At 40.6% G+C, this 22,554-nt stretch overlaps 1 protein-coding gene across 2 annotated transcripts in view; it reads right to left on the reverse strand.

The window, feature by feature from the left end:
• The window catches only part of HPSE2 (heparanase 2 (inactive)), a 713,430-nt gene that overhangs the window by 96,922 nt on the left and 593,954 nt on the right, over positions 1-22,554 (reverse strand). The gene's annotated exons all lie outside the window — the stretch shown is intronic.

Here is a 22,554-nt window from a genome sequence, read left to right on the forward strand (position 1 = left end):
TCTAAATCCCCTGGCCTCCCCTGCCCCCTTATGCTTACCATTACTGTCAGTCACATCCCCAAATCTCCTTGAAGATCTCACTCAACCACGACAGCTGTGTAGATAGTAAGCCTGATGTCACAACCTACTTCTTTCTCTCTGTTCCTTTGCTGGTGAGCCTGTAGTTCTCCTTCAAGTGTGATTGTATATACTGCCTTTTTCTCCCAACCAGATCTGATCAGGATAAAGAGTAGCTGGACAAAGGAGCAAAGCCACAAAAGGACCAAAGCCACACAGGACTTGTCTTTGCCCTGACATGTACCTCACAGATGGTTGTGGGCCCTTTAGAGTCTCCTGATAAAACCTGAGCAGCCTGAGACCAAAGCCTGGTCCAGTACCTAAGTAAGAAAGTACCGCCTTCCTCTCTGCCTCTTGGGCATTTTCTTCTCCACTGAATGCATTTTCTTGATCTATCTCAGGAGGATTTTGCCTCCCTGATCCTTCTTATTGCAACTCCTTCACAGCTGAATAGACATTTACAGTGTACAAAACACGTGGTTCTATTGGAGCCTCACATACACCCTTCGAGAGAGAGCCTGAAAACACAGTGATTAGATCTGACTTCAAATCCTTTCTTATATATAATAGATACTCAAAAAATATTTGTAGAATAAATAGACAAATGACTCAATACACATATCAATCTCTCTTGAGGACTAAGCTTCTTATTTTTAATTCTATTTTTCTTTTTGTTATTTGGACGATTTGACTTCATAAGAGGCCTGACATGGAACATCTAATTTTAAGATAGTTTTTCCTGCTCCAACTATCATATGTTTCCTGGGGCGCTGGCTTTAAAACAAATTACTTTTAAAGAGATACATATGTTCCTCAAAAGGTTACACAGAGTTACTACATGACCCAGCAATTCCACTCATGGGTACATACATTTATGTATGTAAACATATATGCACACAAAAACTGGTGCATGATTATTCTTAATAGCCAAAAAATGGATACAACTCAAATGCTTATCAGTTGATGAATGGATGAACACAATGTGGTATATTCACATAATAGAACATTCTTTGGCAATAATAGAAATAAAGTACTGATACATGTGACAACCTGGATGAGTCTTGAAAACATTACTAAGTGAAAGAAGCAGTTAACAAAATATCATATGTTACATGATTTGATTTATATGAAATGCCCAGAATGGGTACGTCTATTGAGACAGAAAGCCGATTAGTGGTTCCTCAGGGCTGGAGGGGCTGGGGCAAACAGGGAGTGACTGCAAATGATGTGGGAATTGTTTTAGGGTGATGAAAATGTTTAAAAGTGATTGTAGTGATGGTTGCATAATTCTGTGGAGCTACTAAAAACCACTGGACTGTATGTGTTAACTGGATAAAGTATTTGGCGTGTAAATTATATCCCAATAAAGCTGTTAAAAAAGATACATATTCATTAAGCAAAATTTAGAAAATACATACAGAAGAAACAAATTACCTATAATTCTACTACCCTTAGCTAACCACTGTTGACATTTCTGCTGTATTTTCTTCTTATCCTTTTTCTGTGCGCACGTGTACACACACACACACACACACACACACACACTCCTAGGGTCGTTTTCTATATTCAAGTTTGTAATCTGTGTACTTGGCATAGTTGTGATGGCAGCCATTTCCCACAGATCCTAAGAGCAGAGTTTCCTAGTCAGGTGGGACTTCTGAGTTAGATTCTTGCTTCTGCCTCTGACTTACAGTGAGTCCCGGGCAAACTCCTTAACCTCTCTAAGCCCTCACTTTCCTGAGCAGTGAAATGAAAATGGAGATACCTAACTTCCATGGACATCATGAGGATTCAATGTAAAGTTCTAGAATACTATTTTTCTTCAATCATTCCTCAGTGAGGACCAGTTTGTTTTCCTCAGTTGCAAGGCAGTCTGCCCTTACCAGTAGCTACCTCAGATCAAACTAACCGGAGCGACTGCCCCCACCTCATTGACACTAAAGTGTTCTCTCTTCCTGGGGAACACGCAGCAGAGTAGCACAGTAATGGCGAACACAGGCTCAGGATGCAAACAGCCAGGGACAAACTGTGATGCCGCCACCTACTTGAGCAAGTTCCCTAAACTCTCTGTGACTCCATTTTCTCATCTGTAAATGTGTCTATTGACAGCAGTAAGTTCAAATGTGTTACTATCTATGCAGTACCCGGTACACTGTTAACTATTCTTACAATATTCTTACCCAAGTAGTAGACTACATTCATACTTCAAACTTCTAGCTGCCCAAGCATTTGTTAACTTGCACACCCATATCTCTTTTCTACAGTCTAAGGCATAGTGTTACTGGCTCTAAGCTCATAATGGTTGCTCATCCACTAGCCCACAGCACAAAGCAATTTTTCTTTGGCGACTTGAGTAGTTAAGAATGTTGTTTCCATTAATTTTATTACCTACGTGCCTCCTGGGGGCAGGGCAAGGCAGTTTAGCTAAACCAAACCAAACAAAGCATTTTGGGGGTTTATAAAGGAGTACTTATTTGCAGTTGTTCTAAATCATCCCAGCCAGATGGGCATGTTTTAAGTATTTCCAAGGAAGAGATTTCACAAACTCTCTTAGTAACCTGGCTTAATGCTTCCAATCTATATTGAAAGTCTTCTGAATATCTTACGTCTGGGGCAACTCAACAGTTTGTTGTCCAAACGGAGATCTTTGAGAGTATTAATAATTACCACAGAAACAAAGCGGGGCAATGCTGGGCAAAGTGCCGGCATGCGTAGTCACCCCACGAATAGCAATTAGTTATGAGTGCTGTTTTGAATGCTGGCCACATTATTTTACTTAGTACTCAGCAGAGAGCGACTGGTTCTCATGGTCAACGTAACAACCTTATATCTTTTAACTTTTTTGTTGATGTTTAGAATGGAAAAAAAAAGAATTAGGCAAAACTTGAAGGATTTCTTTCCTTGTCCTTTTCTCACTGACTGTCACGTGATGATTATGATGATGATACTTAGAGAGCACTTAATACATAACAGGCACTCTTATGCTTTATGTGTATTATTTTATTTCATCTTCACAAATCTCAGCTCACTGTCCTTGCTCTGCAGATGAGGAAGTAAGTCACAGAGAGATGGAACATCTTGCCCACAGGTATACAGCCAGGATTTGCCCCTGACAGGGGTCCAGAGGCTGGGTTTTTAACCAAGACACTCAGCTCCAGGCCTTCTGCAAGACCATGGCTGGTCAAAACCTTGTTGTTGTTCAGTGCCCGGCCTTGACTGCCTATGCCAGTCCAGTGGGTGGATTCAGATTTCTGCTTCCTGAGTTGGGACACAGAAAGGTCTGAGCTAAGGCTCTTCCATGAAAGGGAGGTAACAGAAGGTCAAATTCAGCCCAATAAATGAGAACTTTCTCCTCCTTACAATCACCTTACACTAGACTCAGCTGCCCAAGGAAGTAGGGAGTTCCACATGACAAAACGTACTCAAACAGGGGTAGGTGGTTTGCTTCTTGGAGAGGTCACGTGGGGACCTGCCATTTACAAACATCTCTTCGGGGCTTGTGAAATGGAGCTTCTCAGGTCATGTCCAAAAAATGATGATTCCCAGGAACCTGCCTTTTTAACAAGTTTCCTGCCTCTGATGCAGGTAGCCCCGACCATTGCTGTACAGGGATTCCTGTTTGGAGTGTGAGGCGAGATGAGGTGGAAGGCGGGGTGAAGGCATAGAGAAAAGGGCCGACACACATCCCTTCTGAGCTGAACCATATGGTTTGGGTGAACTTTACTCTCTTAGTCTCTCTAATATTAATCTTCTTTTTGGATGTTTATCCTTCGTTTCCTGACAGAGAATGCTTGAGTGACATATGAGGTGAGAGATCTGGGGTGTAATAATACCATGTCATGGAAACACTCAGAAAGCCATGACCCTATGGCATGTGAATTCTACGTGGAGTTTGCACAGGTATTAAATGTTCTGTGGTTGGCTTTTGGAAGCCTGTTCTATCCTGACACCAGGATTTCTAAGCTGGCCTGGAGGGAAGCAGGCCTGCAGCTTCCTGGTGTTTGGAGCAGATGGGGAAAGAGTCTGAAATATTCCTTGTCATCACCTCCAGCTGACAGACCACAGGCAAAGGAGGCAACAGGGAGAAGTCAGACCAGTTGATCTGGGAGAAAAGAGAAATCAATGGTGATGCCTTGTGAATGTTTCCTTCTTCGTGCTCCTCTCCAAATGGATGGGGTACGTCTATGTGTGTGTGCATGTGCATGTGTGCGTGTGTGTGTGTACCAATTACGTAGCACTTGTCTCTGGCCAGAGACAATAATAAATCAGGGGCTACAAAACCACCACTAGCCACCTCCTGCAGGCCCCGTCAAAGAAACAGGCTTTCCCGAGAACAGCTGAACCGGCAGGATCCCCAGAACTGTGGCCCCCACCGCATGGGATGAAAATCACACATCTGGGATCTAGCATGCCAGATGTGCAAAGGGCTAACACAGAAAAGACACTGCTGGGAAGACCACATCGCTTTCAAAAACATTAGTGAAGGGTTCAAAAATTTTTATAACCTTAGTCACCATAGTGCTTTTATCAGACTTGAGCAATAGAATTTCTTCAACCCTGCTTCTTTGTTTTGGGGTGTCAGGAGGGATTCAGAAGGATGCTGAACCCACTGAGGCAGTAAAGATCTAGATGCTAAATGAGTCCTGGTTGGAGTCCTGGGTTTGGAATCAAGTCTAGCAGTTACCAGGTAAATGATCCCAAGCAAGCTACTTTAACTTCCTTTAAAAAGAGGGATAGCTGTTTCTACCTCATTAGGGCTGGTGTGAGGATGAAAGGATCTCTGGGAGGCACTGCAGAGAAAGTCCCTAGCTCGGGATCTGGCACTGAGCAGCCGCATGGCAGAGAGGGGGAGAAGATCATACTCCACTGCTCCACGGAGGAAAGGCAGATAAGGGGGAATTACTTCTTGCTTAGTCAAGCCCCAGAAGGCCTGATTGTCCTGTGAAGTTCTCACATTCCCAGAGCTACTAGGAGAAGAGCTGCCTTGTTATCTGCTCTACACACTGACCCTGGTTGTGTTCTCCTTCCCTTGGGCCCAACTGCTCCCTTTCCATCCCTTGAGGACATCCCCACAGCCTAGCCACATCAGGATGTTTTTCTGTGGAGCAGCAGGGACATGGGACTCAAAGATTAATTAAGAGTTATTCAAGGTTCCTACCCAGCCAGGAAAGACAAGAGTTCCTGACAGGCAGAACCTCCATTCTTTTTTTTTTTTTTTTTTTTTTAAAGATTTATTTATTTATTTGACAGACAGAGATCACAAGTAGGCAGAGAGGCAGACAGAGAGAGGAGGAAGCAGGCTCCCTGCTGAGCAGAGAGCCCGATGTGGGCAGAGCCTCCATTCTCATGAATTTATGAGTTTTAAATTTAAAAATAGGTCAAACTATTGGCAAACTATGGATGTGGTTTCTTCTTGGGGTGATGGAAATGTTCTAAAATTAGAGTGGTGGTGTTTGCACAACTCAGTGAATCCATTAAAAACCAGTGAATTGTATACTTTCAAAGAGTGAATTTTATGGTTACATGACTTATATCTCAAAAAAGCTGTTATAAATAAAGTAAGTCAGACTATTTAGTTAGCTTTCCATTCTTCTGTCCTTCTCTAGCTTTAACTGAAATATAAATTATAATTTAATTATAAATTTAAATTACACACTTAAATTATAAAGTATAAATTTAATTAAACTATAAAGAGCCATAACATATCACATAGTATTTTGAACCAAGATGAAACACTACCCCTCTTCCTACAAATCTACATTCCTTCTCATTCTCTCTCCTCTTCCCAAGTACCATTGTGCCCATCAAAATTCAATACTCTTTCCAGATTTATCCCATGAAGTCTTTCCTGGTCTCCACCAGCAAGTGCCCTCTTTCTAATTACTTATCAAGCCTGTGCTTTGCTATATGTGTCTGTTCTGCATGCAATCAGGCTTCAGGGTATGAAGATGAGGGGTGGTAAAGGAAGATACTAACAGGACTACACAGGTGTCTTATCTACCTAGGAATCTTCCCCATTCATCTCTTCCAGGGTAGCTTCCCAGTCTCTGACTCAGACCAGGGCTGATGCCCAGAAGACCTTCCTGCCTCCTGGATCCTCCTTGCTGCACTGATCCCCAAAGAGCTTCTGCAAAAGAAACTTCCTGATACACCACTTCTGTGTATTCTCCTCTCCTAATTAAGGAGATCCCAACATGATCCCAATTGCTTATTGAGTCCACCTAAGTGCTAAGAGGTCTTCTCTGGACCAGCTGTTTTACACCTCACTGGCATCTCCCGCCATTCTCTACATGCCCCCTTGCTCTCTCTGCAAGGGTTCTTCCTGGCAGATGGAATCTTCTCCCAAATCTACTCTTTCCTTGTCCCTCACCACCTCCCAGAGCCAGATCCAAACATTCCTTTTTTTTGGCGGGGGTGGGGGGAGATTTTATTTATTTATTTGACAGACAGAGATCACAAGTAGGTAGAGAGACAGGCAGAGAGAGAGGAAGGGAAGCAGGCTCCCTGCCAAGCAGAGAGCCCGATTCGGGGCTCCATCCCAGGACCATGGGGTCATGACCTCAGCCAAAGGCAGAGGCTTTAACCCACTGAGTCACCCAGGCACCCTGAGATCCAAATATTCCTTATCCTTGAAGGAATTCTTTCTCTAAATAGCCTTATTCCACATTTACCTGATCTTTCTTTGTTCAGCTCATGGTCCATGATTTGGCCCTTACTGGTACTATCTACATGGCATGGCTTCCGTTGCTTTTATGGCCACATCACATAGTTTGTTATACTGTACCCAGTAGGTACTCAAGTGAATGTCTGCTAATGTGAACTTTCTTCTTCTTCTTCTTTTCTTTCTTCTCCTTCTTCTTATTTTTAAGGATTTTATTTATTTATTTGAGAGAGGGAATGAGGGGAGGTCCAGAAGAAGAGGGACAAGCAGATGCTGTGCTAAGTGCAGAGCCTGACACAGGTCTCCAGCTCTCAACCCTCAGATCATGACCTGAGCTGAAATCAAGAGTAGGATGCTCAACCAACTAAGCCACCCAGGCACCACTGTTTTGTTTATAATAATAAACTGTTAATAAAGTAATTAATTAACTCTTAATTGTCTTTGCATTAGGTACTGGGGAACCTCTCTTCCTCCCTGCTCACCAGACCTGGCCATTAGAATAAGAAAAACAGCAGTTAGTGGTGACCTGGTAGTTGGAATCATTGTTTTGTCTGCTCAGCCCTCATCTACTGATTCTCTTGCTTTTCCTGTAATGCAGAGCCATCAGATGGTTACCACAGAAGCAGCCTTTTGTGCATTGTGACTTTATGGCCACAGATGGGGTTGAGGGTCTGGGTAGACCACAAACCGGGAGAGGTCAACTGGAGCCCCTTCTTTCAAACTGCACCTTGCATCTTCTGACTCTAAATTTAAGGCTTGAAATAAATCCTGTCCAATTTAGAAAGTATTCTTCCTTCTCAGATTCTGTTTTCAACTGTTTAGCGTTAATTATTGTATGTTTAAAGTTCTTAGTACTGTACAGTGTAAAACCTCAAGGGTATAAATCTAATGAAATATGCTTGAATATGTTGTGGCCTCACTGAGGGCAGTGGGACTGCATAACTTTCTCTTTAAAATATAATTCAGGCAAATAAAGGCATTAAGTTATACTAGTGCAATGGAAGATTTATTATCTAAACTTGGAAAAGTCAGGAAATTCCAGAGTCTGATTCCAGGAGAGATATTTCTAGAAAAGAAAGTAGAAAAGACCTAACGCATGTCAGTGCTTGCTTCATTTGCTGCCTGGTACAATAATCCTGTGGATTAAGCATGGGGATCATGTTGCACAGACTCAAGCCCTGTACCTTGCACAAAGGAGACCAATATTTAATGAATGATTGTCAAATGGGTCTCAAAGGAGTAAAATAATTTCACATTTTTGCAAGCATTTATTCTGAGATAACTAAGAAAACTACATTATCTCTGTTACAAAGGGAGAAATGGAGGAAGAGAAAAACTGGTAACCGACTTGTGTTCCCTAACATGTCCACAGTACACCTATGAATGAATTCAAGATTTACTTACTTCAGAAATTAGACTCCAATTTTTAAGTTATGAGATGCATGGACTACTGATTTATCTCACGAGATGAAGAAATGACAAGCAGAATTGAGGACATTCAGGAGCGCCTGGGTGGTGCAGTCGGTTGAGTGTCCAACTCTTGATTTCAGCTCAGGTGGTGATCTCAGGGTCTTGAGATCAAGCCCCATGTCAGGCTGCATGCTTAGCTTAGAGTCTGCTTGAGACTCTCTCTCTCTTTCTTTCTCTGTCTCTCCCTCAGCCCCTCCTGCCTCCCTCATGTACTCTCTCACTCTCTCTCAAATAAATAAATAAATCTTTAAAAAAAAAAAATTGTGGGACACCTGCGTGGCTCAGTCGGTTAAGCATCCACCTTCGGCTCAAGTCACGATCCCCTGGTCCTGAGATGGAGCCCCACATCTCGCTCCATGCTCAGCAGGAAGCCTGCTTCTCCCTCTCCTTCCCTCTTCTGCTCTTTCTTGCTCTTCCTTGCTATCTTTGTTGCTATCTCTTTCTCTCTCTCAAATAAATAGATGGAATCTTAAAAAAAAAAAGAGAGAGAGAGAGAGAGAGAGAGAGAGAGAATTGAGGACTTGCAAAGATGCCTCCAAAACAAAGTTCCATAAAATCCCCACAAGGTGACTGCTAGGAACTGGAGGCTCTTTAGAGGCACCTGAGTCACTTCAGGCGCTGGCACTTAGGCCAGGCTTATTTGTGGAGTGGTCTGTCTCACAAGGACTTTGGTCCATCTATTCTGGACTCCCAAGTCCTAGAGTTCTAATCCAGAAGAAAGGAATTCTTTTATTCCTTTTCTGTTCTTACCTGGTCTTCTAATTTCAAAACAAACTGCTTTGCAGATATAATATTTCCCTTCCACTGAGAGAAGATGCTGTAGTTGATTTATTTTTTGTCTAGGGATAGCATCTGTGTGTTCCAGAGGTCAGCTTTATTTGTTTCTATGAACATATAGCCATATCTCAATGTGCCTCTTTCTGCTTTGGCCACTACTCTAAATTTTCTCTGATCCACACGTGCTTATGTGCATTAGGGATGACTGAGGCTGGGCTTCTTCCTTCTGAAGGTACTTTGTTAACTATTGTACCTGTCATTTCTTCCTGCCAACTGCATCCTCCCCATCTCTCCACTTTTCTGCTTTCTCAAGAATGAATTCACCTTCCATGACTAATGTAATCTGTAAGCAGCCTTCATGTTGATTCTACAGATTTTAATTTCCTAGCATTTCCCTGTAGACTCTTCCTAACAACCTCTTTAAAAAGAAAATCCCCCTCTTGGAGTTAGACAAAGGGTTCCTGGCCCCCTCTCCCCCCAGCCCCGCAGGAACTCAGATGCCTTAAGGTGGTACAGGGCCATGGTCAGGCATGACCTGAACAGATAAAGTAGGGAATTCTAAGAATGCGTTTCTACCAGCATGCATGAGGAACAAACTGTGTGCTAAGCACCCTGCTTGTGGGGGGCCAACACAACAGAGATTAAGTGACTAAGGCCCCTGACCACAAAGAACCCTCAGGTCTTTGAGAGTCCTCAAGGCTAAAACACATAGAAGATGGCATGATGTAGTAGAAAGGACATTGACTTTAGGGCAGCAGATCTGCATGACCTTGGGACAGTTACTTAAGTTTAAGGTCATGGCTAAAACCTAGCAAAACTTTAATTGCTAAAGAGAATAGGCTTGTCACAGAGTATACCATCTGTGTAGATGAGCTGAGGTTAAAAACCACCAGCACTATTAGGTAGTCCCTGGAGGCTGCTTCTAATTTAATTAGTCCTGATGAAGCTTACCTAATGAGATGACTACTATATTTCTTCCTCTTTTATACAGCTTTATTGAGATATAGTTCATGTACCATACAATTAATTGATTAATATGTACAATTCAATGGCTTTTAGTATATTCACAGGGTTGTGCATCCATCACCACAATCAATTTTAGAATATTTTAAAAAAAGAAACCCCGGGCCCCTCAGCCATCACTCCTCAACACTGTCTCCCCCCACCCCTGTCCCAGCCCAGGAAACCACTAATGTACTTTCTGTCTCTATAGATTGGCTTATTTAGGGATATTTCATATAAATGGAATCGTATAATATGTGGTCCTTTGTGGCCCTGCTTCTTTCATTTAGCACAACTATATTTCCTGAAGACAGAGGTATCCTTAATATTTGTCAAAAGGGGAGTTGCTAAATAGAGCCAAGAGCAGCCATACTGGGGATTACTGCAGCACTTTAAAAAAAATTAGGTAAATTGGGGTGCATGGCTGGCTGTCAGTTAAACATTTGCTCAGGTTATGATCTCAGGGTCCTGGGGCTCTCCGCTCAGCGGGGAGTCTGCTTCTTCCTCTCCCTCTGCCCCCCACCAGCTTGTGCTTGCTCTCTCCCACTCTCTCTATCTCAAATAAACAAATAAAATCTTTAAAATAATTAGGTAAATCTACATATGTTAATAAAGGTCTCCAATATATGTATATAAATATAAAGTCTAGAAGAATGAACAATAAAATGATAAAAGTACAGACCTCATGGAGGGGGAGAGAAGAATGAGGCTGTGGATGGAATACAAAGAAGACTCTCCTTATTTGAAATTCACTAATTTTTTTTCAAGGATAATTTATTCATTTATTACTTTAAAATTAAAAATTAGTTAAAAAGAGAACAAATTCTTCACGTTTCTGGTTCCAGCAGTAAGGTGCTTAGAAGTAGCCACCCTGTCCTACACCTCTTTGTAAGTGAGGGGAGGACACGGTGCAAACAGCTGCTCTCAAGACTGGAGACAGGGGAATATGACCCTTACAGGAGCAGAGACCTGGGAGCAGACTCTGTTGTGGGCACAAGTGCCCTCTAGGGAAACCTGAACTGTAATTGACTCTGAGAGTTAAAAACTCCAAGGGGGACCCAGTCATAGAGGGGCCCCACGATACTGTGAGAGTTACCTCCTGAAGCTCGATCAAGTTCCCACTGTAAATATCAGAGAAAAATCTCCTTGGGCTTTTGGCAGGGGAAGGGGAGAAGGAACAATTTTAAAATACAACAGAACACTGTTCTTAAGTCCTGCCCTCAGAGAAAACTAGTTGACCAGAGTCTAAACTGCTAGGGTTTTATCAGAGCCTGATTGAGTTGGGGAAGGAAAATATCCAACTCCAGCCCACTGTAGCCATCATGTCTCACTTAAAGTGGATAAAGGAAAAAAAAAAGAAAAGAAAAGAAAAGGAGATGGGCACCTGGGTTGCTCAGTCCTTAAGCATCTGCCTTTGGCTCAGGTCATGATCTCAGCACCATGGGATCCAATCCTGCATCCTTGCTCTGCGGGGAGCCTGCTTCTCCCTCTCTCTCTGACACGCCCCCTGCTTGTGCTTGGGCTCTTTCTCATGCACGCAAAAATAAATAAATGAAACTTTTTTTTTTTTTTTAAAGGAGAGGGGTGCCTGGGTGGATCAGTGGGTTAAGCCTCTGCCTTCAGCTCAGGTTGTGATTTCAGGATCCTGGGATCAAGCCCTGCATCAGGCTCTCTGTTCAGCAGGGAGCCTGCTTCCCCCTCTCTCTGCCTCTCTGCCTTCTTGTGATCTCTCTCTGTCAAATAAATAAATAAAATCTTTAAAAAAATAAATAAAGGAGAGAAACATTTGAGAGATTGGTAGTCCAGAGGCACAGGCTCACTGAGACCCAAACAGCACTACAGAATGATTCCCCTGCCCCACACTTCACCACTACCTTACTAAAGTACTATTTATAGTAGTTCCTTTTTGCCCAGCATGTCATGTCCAGCTAGCAAGAAAAAATTACAAGACTTACTTAAAGTAAAATAAGCACCATTTGAAGAGGCAAAGGAAGCATCAGAACCACACATGGCAGTTCACAACACACACAGGCCCATTAGGTGACCCACCTCAAAACATCCATAAACCCTAGCTGACCAATGGGCTACTTACAACCAGACATGGTACCAAAAAAGGAAAATTCCTTTTGTTTCATACCTCCTCATTCCCCCCTTAACTACAGCGCCCCCCTCCCCCATCACTGTCTTTTGGCAGACAGCCTAGCCTCTCCTTTGCTGTCCTGCCCACTGGTACCTTGCCATATATTCAACAAACTTCTATCCCCTTTGTTGTCTCAGGTGAATTCTTAGCCAGCCTCCACCTGATTGGGTCACCTCACAGAATCCTCAAAAACCAGGAACCAAAGAGAACAAAGACTGAAAAAGAGAACATCAGAAATGAGATAGAGGGAAGCAGGCTTTCCTTGGAAAGCCCCCAGAAGGAAGCTGGACAGGAAGTCCCAGGTGCCCTGAGAGCTTCCAAAGCATGTGGGACCATTCAGGCATTACAGACCCCTCCAGTTGACTGGATGTGCAAACAATTCCTTGGATAAAATTTAGGTACAAAGCAAAGCCCAGGGAAGAATGAGGCCCTTTGTGTCACAGAGTCACAGACAGGGTTTACTTCAACCATAGGATAATCCCAATTTTGTGCTCAGTTTCCTATTAATTCAAAGGGAAGTGGAAGACTGGGGATAGTGATCACCGAGAAAGACTGTCAGGATCCAGGATTTAGAAGAGAGACAGGAACTACATTATCTAGGATGGTTACACAAGAGCAAGATTCACCTTCTAGAAACCTGGGAACTACCCTAACTTCAGTAGTCTCCATAGACATTAGTGTCTACACAGAGAATAGTGAAATAGCTCCTGAAACAAAGGAAAAGGGAAATTTCTTTATTTTCTTTTTTTTTTTTTTAAACTATTTTCTGAGATAGCAGGGAAAAGAAGCTGGGCAAACGAAATCAACAGCCTGTAATCATAGGGGATGATCCGGAAGGAAAAGACATCAGATAGGGTCTTGAGTTTAAAGAGCTAATTATGGATTATGAGAAGAATTTTGGTTTGTTTTCAACAGACTGTGTTGTTACTTAAGATCTAAGCATAACTGAATTTGTATATATAATTATAACCTTAGAAGGTATGTTTGCCATCTACCTATCTAGGGATAGAAGCTAGGTCACCCAATAGCTGTGGAAGTCCATGATAGATCTTAGGTGGAAGAGAGCCGAACTGGGGAGTCACAAAAACACAGATGAGAAAGAACTCATCTATTCTAACAGACGCCCAAATAGATAGTCACTTGCATGAAACCCAGTGGTGAATTTGTAGTGGCAAGAGTCATAGAAACATTGATGATAAAAGAGTTAATATTTATTAAGTGCTTATTTATGTGTCAAGCATTATGCTAAGCATTTCATATTCATTATTTCTAAATCCTCACAACAGCTTTTTGATGCAGATGTTACCATTATTCCCATTTTACAGATAAAGAAATAGTATTTCAGAGAGATTAACTAATTTGCTTAATGTCATACAGTAGTAAGAGACTAGAAAGACACCTCATGTTTTCTGATTCTAGTCTGATATAACCATGATGCGTTTTCTTGACTTTCTTGCCCTAGGCCTCCTCCAACCCCAGAAATCTTTAATTCCTTATAGTTTCCAAATTGAAGATAGGCTTCTTAATCCTTTCTTGTCATTTTTAATTGTATATTTGAGCTAAACTCATCTGATAAAAACAAGAGGTTATTTCAGTAAATAATCATCTGGCAGGATTTTATTCATCCTGTGTGAACCTCGAACTGACATGGTAACATTTATAACCTAAGAGTTTATGGTCACGTTCAAAAATTGAAATTGACTACTGAGTTTCTAAGTAGAGTGAAAGCTCTCCTTTACTATTTACTGGAAGAAATATATGTAAAGGTCAAAATGAGTTTAGAAATAATTTGAATATTATACATTAAGCTACAAAGTGACCACTTCATGATCAGAGATAATAAAAGTAGGTTAAAATAATCAAAGGTGTCTTAGAAGAGGACAGATCACCACGGAAACAATAAGAATTCTGGCATCTGAGCAGGTGGATTATATTAACCAAAGGTAATAGTGTAGGCTGGAGAGAGGGGGGAGGTACAAGTCACTGAAGACCACTCACCCACAGAACAAGTCAACTGAAGACCACAGAGACATAAAAAGCAACTCAATTTGGTTTAACATTTTTTTGTGTGTGAGGAACATGAAATATTTAACTCATCTGCTTTTTCAATTATGAACAGGAAACATAAAACTACAGTCAATAAATACACCAAAAATTATAATAAAACCTACTCCAGACCCATGTTACAGCCAGTGTAAGAGGAAAAGGAGAAGCAGAGAGGGAGGGAGTGCAGGGGAGAGAGTGGAGGATGGCTCAGCAGGGTCCCAGCCACCTCTGCATCTGTCTCCATGGGGCTGCCCCTCTCACAGAATTCCCTCCTCAGGACTATCCTATTTCTTTGTTTCCTTGCTGCCTAAACTTCCCAGGCACTCCCTTTGCTCCCCCTTTTGCCCCTCCCCCATGCCTTCTCTGCCTCCCCCCTCCGCACCACTCTGAGGAAACTTGGAGAAGATTATCAATGACCCCTTCTCTCACTCAGCCCTTGTTCTTTATGGCCTTTGTCTGGAACTTTCAGTTGCTCATCAGCCTTTCCTTCTTCTTTTTTAAAAATTACCAAAGAAAAAAATAAATAAATAAAAATTACCAAAGAAATATATATTCACATGGTTAAACTACCAAAGTCTTATAATGAAGAGTGTTACCTCTCCCAACAAATACACTATTTCTTAATTATCAAGTTTAGAAAATATCCCTGATTTTCTGATATGGAAGATGGGGATTTAGCTCTTTAAAAGCCCCCACTTTCTATTTCCTCTTTCATTCTCCCACAACAGGACTAAATTATATTTTTACTTCCTCTATTGTCCACCTCTGCAATTTCAAACAACATGTTTAAGCCTCTGATTCTTTTGTTAGCAACCACACACATTACCTATTGATACTCTACTGAGGAAGGAAACCAGCTTCTTGTCTTTATTATTTTACTGTCTTCATCAACATGACTTTACTATTCTGGGCAGCTCTTGTACAGGAAGATGCAACTTGAAAATAAGTTTACTGTTTGTTTCAGGAACTTTCTAAAATGAACATCTGACTTCTCAAGTTTTCAATATATAGTATCCAATGACTCTCTAAATCCTTGAAACCCACACCTCAAAATCCTTCCTTTGCTATGTCCACCAATCCTAAACCACATTGTCATCATACTTACCCAATCCTAATCAAGCCCATACACTGAAAGACCTACTTTAAGCCACATCTCAAGAAAAGCCTCATATATACCCTGACTTTGTCTTTGTCCTTCTGAGAACATTAATTACTCTTGCTGCTTTGTGTGTGAGACTATGATTCTGGGAGAGATCTCCTCTCCAAACCTTCTGTCCCATGGGAACTGGAAAATTTCTTTCTTTCTTTTTTTTTTTTTTTTTTAAAGATTTTATTTATTTATTTGACAGAGAGAAAGATCACAAATAGACAGAGAGGCAGGCAGAGAGAGAGAGGGAAGCAGGCTCCCAGGAACTGGAAAATTTCTAATGGAAACAGCCAGCCATCAGGATGGGACCGAAGTCAGTAGGTGCACAGTCACATGTTTAACCATTTCCACAGTCTCTGATGGGTGTGACCCAGCCAGAGTCTAATGATTGAAACTTCCAGGCCACACTCCCTTCTTCTTCTTCTTCTTCTTTTTTTTTTAAAGATTTTATTTATTTACTTGAGAGAGAGAGACAGTGAGAGAGAGCATGAGCGAGGAGAAGGTCAGAGGGAGAAGCAGACTCCCCGTGGAGCTGGGAGTCCGATGCGGGACTCGATCCCGGGACTCCAGGATCATGACCTGAGCCGAAGGCAGTCGTCCAACCAACTGAGCCACCCAGGCGTCCCACCACACTCCCTTCTTATATTACTCATACAAAGTCCAAATTCATGTGCCTACTTTCTAAATGACATAATTTCACCAAGAATAATTTAGAATTATGGAATTTCTCACATAGAAACAAAATGCTCATTTGAGAAGTAACTTAGAGCAAAAGCTTATAAATACCGAATGGTCTCCATTTTTTTGATTGGCATGAAGAAGCATCCAAAAGAAATTTAAATTCCAAAATCATTTCATTAAGAGAGTCTTCAGCCAAGGAAAAGGAAACATGTGAAACCCTTAAAACTTTTTTTTAGATACCTTCACAACTCATGACTTGAAACAAATAGCCCTCATCTTATTTTTCCTCTTTCCCCATCCTATGCTCTTCCATGCCCCTCTGCTTCTCTCTTCTTCTTCTTCACCATCTCCCCTTCTCTCCTGACAGGCCAGACATCCTCAAAGCTCAATTACCCCTTAAAGTTAAACCCCTTTCAGAACAGGGAAATCCTCTGGCTTTTGATTCCTGGTCTTGATCTGAGTTGAGAGAAGTCATTGAGAAAAGACTTTACAAAAGATTCAAATTTGCAGAAAAATTTAGAATAGTTTAGTTGTATATAATTCAGAGCTCCCAGATGTACACCCATTTCTTAACGTTTGTGGGAATGTCAGAAGCAAAAATCTGGGTGGAGAAAGCAGAATGGGAAGACCCCAAGGATGACTTAAAAGAACCAGAATCACATTGGTAGCTCCAGTTCAGATTTGTAAGTAAAGAAAGGATGAGTCCATCTAAGACTTCAAGGATAAACTTTTTAACACTTTCAGGCAACATTCAGGGTAGATCCTGAAGCAGAGGTGACTGTTGCTCTATTCTCACTTTTGTGAATGGCTTTTAAGCAGATTTAATATGCAAGCAAAATCTGAAATGGGAATGAGTCCTATTGCCAGACCATTCATAGCTCAGTGCATATTTTCAAAGAATCTTAGAACAAAGATAGAATAAAACTTGCTACAGTAATGGTCTCCATTACTGTGGCAGACAATATACTCAGCTTTGCCATATCAATAGATTAATTTTCTGATTTTTTTCTGCCATATTAACAGGATATTATTTCACTTTGTAAAATAAGGTCATTAATTTCCTGTCTTTCCTTCCACCTCTCCTCTAACCTTCCACCTCCCAATTTTTATCAGCTGTACATTTACTTCAATTTTCCAAGGCTTTGATAATATTTATGGGCTATTCTATGACCATGGTTATTTTCCATTATTTGTATAAGGTGTACTCTAAATATTGAAAACCACCACTGAAATTCATATCAGCTTTTAGTTTGCTCATATTTGAATCTCTACTTTCTTGTTTAATTCTCTCCTCTCTCCCCACTCTTCCTCTCCACCTCAGAGTGTCTGAAAAGCCTTTCTGTTATTCTTGAACTCTGTTGCTTTATCATGTTTCAGTTTTTTTCCCTAAAATCTCCAACATACTGCCTGCTTCATCAAATTGCTATTTTCTCCCCAGAAACCCTCCTCTGGGAGTCCTGCATCTTCCTACCTCAATCTAGACCTTCGGCTCTGTAGATGTGCTACCCAGCTGGCGCTTTGTGGACTTTCAGGTCTGAAAATTCCTCTATTTTGTCCTCACATTTGATTCAAAGTGAGATGAGGTACAGATTTCTGAGTTAAACACTATCTTTTCTTAGAACTTTGAAGGAATTGCTTTATTGAATTTTGGCCTCCTGTGTTGTTGATGAGAAATTTGATGCCATCTAAGCCTTGTTCCCTTTTTCCTCTGGAAGCTTTTAGTATTTTCTTCTTATTCTTGGTTTGTGAAAATTTTAAGTGATGTGTATAGATGTGGATAATTTTTCTTTCATTCTGCTCAGAATTTTCTAGACTTTTAAAATGTCAATTTTACTTCTCTTCCATGTCGGGGCATACTCACTTCTAGGATGTTTTCTTTCTTTCTTTTAATTTTTAAAAATTTAAAATTTTTTTATTTTTTTAAATTTCAGCATACCAGAATTCATTGTTTATGCACCACACCCAGTGCTCCATGCAATATGTGCCCTCCATAATACCCACCACCAGGCTCACCCAACTTCCCGCCCCCTGCCCTTTCAAAATCCTCAGATCGTTTTTCAGAGTCCATAGTCTCTCATGGTTCATCTCCCCCTCCAATTTCCCTCAACTCCCTCCTCCTCTCCATCTCCCCATGTCTTCCATGTTACTCCTTATGCTCCACAAATAAGTGAAACCATATGATAATTAAATCTCTCTGCTTGACTTATTTCACTCAACATAATCTCTTCTAGTCCTGTCCATGTTGATACAAAAGTTGGGTATTCATCCTTTCTGATGGAGGCATAATACTCCATAGTGTATATGGACCACATCTTCCTTATCCATTCGTCTGTTGAAGGGCATCTTGGTTCTTTCCACAGTTTGGCAACTGTGGCCATTGCTGCTATGAACACTGGGGTACAGATGGCCCTTCTTTTCACTACATCTGTATCTTTGGGGTAAATACCCAGGAGTGCAATTGCAGGGTCATAGGAAAGCTCTATTTTTAATTTCTTAAGGAATCTCCACGCTGTTTTCCAAAGTGGCTGCACCAACTTGCATTCCCACCAACAGTGTAAGAGGGTTCCCCTTTCTCCACATCCTCTCCAACACATGTTTTTTACCGTCTTATTAGTTTTGGCTACTCTAACTGGTGTAAGTTGGTATCTCAATATGGTTTTGATTTTAATCTCCCTGATGACTAGTGATGATAAACATTTTTTCATGTTTCTGATAGCCATTTGTATGTCTTCATTGGAGAAGTGTCTGTTCATGTCTTCTGCCCATTTTTTGACATGATTATCTGTTTTGTGTGTGTTGAGTTTGAGGAGATCTTTATAGATCCTGGATATTAGCCTTTTGTCTGTACTGTCATTTGCAAATATCTTCTCCCATTCCATGGGTTGCCTCTTTGTTTTGTTGACTGTTTCCTTTGCTTAGGATATTTTCTTACATTATTTCCTTGACCACTTCCTCTCTTCCATTTGCTTTGTTCTGTCTTACTGGAACCCTACTCATGAAATTGGGGCCTTCTAGTCCTCTCCACCTCATAAGTCTTATCTCATTTTTTCTGTCTCTTTTACTTTCTGCTCCATATATGGGGATTCTTCTACTTCATTTTCTATTATTGCTGTTGTTGTTATTGTTATTAGTATTATTATTTTGGAAATCATATTTTTCATTTCCAAGATGTCTTTATTTCTTCATTGTTTTCCTTTTTAGTATATAAGATAGTGTGCTGTTCCAATTTTTGAATATTAAACACTAGAGGTCCTCTTAGCTGACTTCCATCAAGGAACTTACTGGATGAATGGGTACTTTCCAGTCCCTCTGAGAAGCACAGTAATTCATGGCTTGCTCATGGCTATTGCGCCACTCACTGGTATGCCCACATTCTTAGTTCCATCAGCTGAATTGAAAACCAATCAAGAAGAGTTCCAGTTTTCCCCCCAAATTTAGTAATGCCATTGGTGGTTGATTTTCATATGTATATAATTTATGATGCAAACTAATAAAATATGAAGAGAGTTGTTATTTCCATGAAAACAAAGTTGAATGTTTTGGAAAGACTTGGTATAGAAGAGGCCCACCAAGAAGAAAACTGCTCCCAATTTAGGTGTGGACAAAAACAGGGGAAAATATCATAAAATTGTATAAGGACTCTAGTCCCACACTTTTGAAAAGTCCTTTTGACTTTTTCCAATTTCCTTTTTTTAAAGCAGAGCCAGATATTAAAGATACTTGAGAAAAGGACTTATGTACATTTTGGACTAGCAACTTTTGTATTCTTTTTTCGGTTATATAAATACTGAGACTACAAGATGAGTGGCAAACCTTATGACCTGCTGTTTTGCAAAAGGAAACTCCAAAAATATTTTGGGACTTCAAATTTTGTAACCCCTAAAGTTCCCAAAATATTAACTATATGGCTTTTAAAAAGATCTTGAATTCAACCTTAGTACTCAAGTACTTCATGTTATCTTGGTTATATAACATTTCTACCATACAAATTTTATAGAACTATAAATACTATGCCATAAAATGATACACTATCTATTAAGTCCAAGTGGTTAAAAAAAAAATCAATTGAATAAACCATGTGAAACTAACCCAAAGAAGTATTAACTAGAACAGAAGCATTAAGTTTCTGACTTCTAGAACTAAGGTGGTTTTGCTACAAACTGGATGAAAGAGAACTGAAACTAAAGTCAGAATAACCAGTTCCAAAATCATTGTAGCCATGCAACATTAGACAAGTCAAAACCTTTCTGAAGATTAGTTTCTTCATCTGAAAACAGAGGATAAATATCAAATGCTTACATATCTGAAAGGATTTTTGAGAGTGAGAAAAAAACTTATTTAAAAAATTTTAATTTTCAAATTATTAGAGATTCTTAGGAAGTTGCAAAGATAGTACAGAGGTCTCCTGTATCCTTAGCCAGCTTCCTTTAGTGATTACATTTTAATGTAATATAGTACAATATAAAAACAAGGAATCTGACATAGGTATGATTATGTGTGTCACTATATGCCATTTTATCCCATGTGTACCTCTGTGTACCACCACCACGATCAAGATATAAAGCTATTCCACCACAGAAGTCTCCATTATGCTACCCCCTTATAGTCATCCTCACCCTCCTTCCCCCATTCTCTAACCTCTGGCAACAAATCTGTTCTTCATCTCTATAATTTTGTTGTTTCAAGAATGTTATACAAATGAATTATACATTACTTGACTTTTTGATATTGGCTTTTTCACCTAGCATACTGCTTTTGAAATCCATTCTAGTTGTTGGGTGTGTCCACAGTTCACTTTCTATAGCTAAGTAGTATTCCATGGCATGGATATAATACAGTTCAGCCATTCACCTATTAAGAGACATTTTGTTAATATACTTTTAACTATTACTAATAAAGCTGCTATGAACAATAGCATATGTGTTTGTATGTGAACGTAAGTTTTCATTTTTCTGGAATAAATGCCTAGGAGTACGGTTGCTGGGTTATATGGTAGGCGTGTATTTAGTTTTTAAGAAACTACCAAATGTTTTTCCAGAGTGGCTGCACCACTTCACAACAATATGTGATCCAGTTTCTCTGCATCGTATTCGGCAATATACAGCATTGGAAACTGTAAAAGGTAGACAAATCTGAGGTAGGTTGTTATTAGTGCCAGAAATGTAGAAATGCCAATTCGTTCTCTCCAAAGCTCCTGAAACTTCTATGTATTGGGCCCGCTCTCCTAGGATGACCAAAAAGAAACACAGAAGTTATGTTGAAGCCAGGTGGAAAATGAAATGCCGTGTCCTGCTGAGTAGAGTCGGGAAGCAGGAGGAAGAGAAGAGTGTACAAGTCAAATCCTGACTGATGGTCTGACAGGCAGGGTTACTTTAATCATTCACATTGGATTCCATCTATAGCTCTCAGACTCCCAGCCATGATGAAAGTGTTATAATCTCAGGAGGGGGCAGAATAGCTAGACCAACTTCTTTTTTTCCCATTAGATATAAATAGAAAGGCATAAAGAAAAAAATTTAGGTGACATTTTCCATTACCATGTGTCCTACTTAAATTAACCCAGCACAAGCCTAGAAGTAAAATATCTGTCATGATAGATCCATGTCCTAGGCTATTTTAGCATCCTAGGTCAAAGAGATTTATAGGTTAAAAGTATCAGACTAATCTAGAAAATAAAATGTTGATAAAACAATTACAGGGACTCAAAGGATGGGGACTAGAATCGGATGGGGACTAGAATCATGGGGATGCATTTTTACTCATATATCTGGTGGCTGATATTGGCTATTCATTGGGACCTCAGATAGGCTATTGGTTAGAACACTTACATGGGACTTCTCTGCACACCTTTCCTTGCAGGCCAGTTTGGGCTTCCTCATAGCATGGAGGCTGGGATGTAAGACCAAGTGTCTTGAGAGAACATGGCAGAGTGCTTCTTTTTTAAAGACCAGTCTTAGAAATCACATAGCATGTCCTCCTGAGCTCTATTTGTAAAGGCTGTCACAATGGCTTGCCCAGATTCAAGGAGAGGGAACATAAAGCCTTTCCCTCTAAGGGGGGAATGTCAAAGTCACAAAGTAAGAAGAAAAAAAAAAAAAAAAAGAAGAACACACGGGATGAGAGTCATTGCTGTGGTAGATTGGAAAACAATAAGGTGCAAGCATGCTTCCAGGTTTTGTGTTGAGTGAATTTTTGTTGCTCAAAGACTGTGTGAGAACAGCTCTGTTTTTGAGAAGCAGCTCTCCTTTTCTTAAATGTCTAATTTTGCTATGGTTGGGAACTTCGGGCGCCTTTGGTAGCCCTTAGGCTACCAAGGTAACTTAGGTAGCCCTTGGATGGGCCTGATGGCGTTTCTTTCAATGAGACTGAACATGCCTCTCAGCCTGAGACAGCTTTCTGAGGAAAAAGCATGTCCTGGAGGGCTACTGGCTCTCAAGGGAATCAACCAGGGTAAGCAGGTTTTGTAAACTAAGTTATGGACTATTAGAATTAACAGGACCTCTCAAACCTGAAAAATGGAACTGAGGAAAAGTTATAAAGTACTGCTTGTCCACAGCTTACTCTTATGTAGAG

Source organism: Mustela nivalis (assembly GCF_964662115.1).
Source record: "Mustela nivalis genome assembly, chromosome: 2".
Taxonomy (NCBI): Eukaryota; Metazoa; Chordata; class Mammalia; order Carnivora; family Mustelidae; genus Mustela; species Mustela nivalis.